This window comes from Bison bison, unplaced genomic scaffold (assembly GCF_000754665.1).
Source record: "Bison bison bison isolate TAMUID 2011002044 unplaced genomic scaffold, Bison_UMD1.0 scf7180017864141, whole genome shotgun sequence".
Lineage (NCBI taxonomy): Eukaryota > Metazoa > Chordata > Mammalia > Artiodactyla > Bovidae > Bison > Bison bison.
The window spans coordinates 2464994-2466769 of record NW_011494713.1 but is presented as its reverse complement, the minus strand read 5'-3'; positions in this window follow the sequence as shown (position 1 = coordinate 2466769).

Sequence of the window (1776 nt, the reverse complement as noted above, 5' to 3'; positions counted from 1 at the left end):
TGAGATGGCTGGATGGCATCACTGACTCGATGGACATGAGTCTGAGTGAACTCTGGGAGTTGGTGATGGACAGGGAGGCCTGGCGTGCTGCGATTCATGGGGTCGCAAAGAGTCGGACATGACTGAGTGACTGATCTGATCTGATCTGATCTGAAAGGATGTTGAAATTAATGTACAATTAGAGGCAAAATTGTTCTTTTCACAGAGAGGACAGGAACTCAGCTGGTCAATTATTCTGCATTGCAATCTGGTATCTACAATTTGAAAAGTGAAAGTGTTAGTCCCTCAGTTGTGTCTGACTTTGCAACCCCATGGACTGTCGCTCTACAACTTACTGAGCTGTAAAATAACTCCCTTAGGATCAGAATTATTTGCCTTGGAGGACAGTTCTCTACACAAGACATAGTTTTCTCTTGTAGCAGACATTTCCCCCTACAGAAAATATCTTCTCCCATTCATTAGGCTGTGGTTTTTTTTTCTTTTGTTGATGGTTTCTTTTGCAATACAATATTTTAATTCAGTCTTCCTTGGGTTAGTGGAAAACTCAACCACAGAAAATAGTTGCGTTCCCATTACTCAACGTAAAGTTTCCTGAGGACTTTAGAAAAAACAATACTAGATGAGGCCCCTCTGCTCCCTAGTCCATGCTGTTTACTGCTGGTATTTATGGTGTAAGCCCAAATGATTCCTTTTGTGCCATGTGGGGTATATTTAAGTTTACCAAAAACAGAACCTCCAGATAGCCTAGGGAATGTAAATATAGGTGCAGGAAGGTAAGGATAATGTAAGGTTTTTTTGGTCTCATTAGAATTTGCAAAGATTAGCTTCTTTTCAGCTTCCCCATATATTGACCATAACGCTGTTTAACTTTCTTTAGGTTGTTGAGCCTTGGTGCTAAGTCCAACTTTCCTAGGTGCATCAATAGCCATTCCCCTTTGAGGCCTGTCACCTATTAGGGCAGAGACAAGTGGGGGGATTTGGGGGAGAATGGATTTTATTATTGAAGGTGCCACACTCCACCAGGTACTTTCCAATTTTGAGGAATTCTCCCTTTCCAAATTTTTCATTTTTCTCTTCTTTACCTTCCTCTAACCTAATTCCCTGAGTGCCTAATTCCAGGCACTTAAAAAAAATTGCAGTAGTTTTTTATATATATATATAACATGTACAAATAATAGGTATATAATATATTTGTATTATGTGTATCTCATATAGATATGGTCCACTGGCCATCTGTATGTCTTCTTTGGAAAAATGTCTATTCAGATCCTCTGCCCATTTTAATTTTGTATTTTCTTTGCTCATTTTAAAATTGAATTTTTTTGTTTTTATTGAGCTATATGAGTTCTATATTTATTTGGATATGCTTATTGGATATATGATTTGCAAATAACTTCTCCCATTCATTAAGTTGTCTTTTTGTTTTGTTGATAATTTCCTTTGCAATACAAAAACTTTTTAGTTTGATGTCAGCCCATTTGTTTATTTTTGCTTTGGTTGCCATTGCCTTTGGAGTGAGATCCAAAAAAAAAAAAAGAAAATTCCAAGAGTGATGTCATGGAGATTACTATCAATATTTTCTTCTAGGAGTTTTAAGGTTTCTGGTCTTAACATTCAAGTTTTTAATCCATTTTGCGTTAATTTTTTTGTATGATGTAAAATAGTGGTCTAGTTCCTTTCTTTGCCTGTTACTTTCCAGGTTTCCTAAGACTTATTTATTGAAGAGGCTGTTCTTTATCATGTATTCTTGGCTCCTATGTTGTAAATTAATTGACT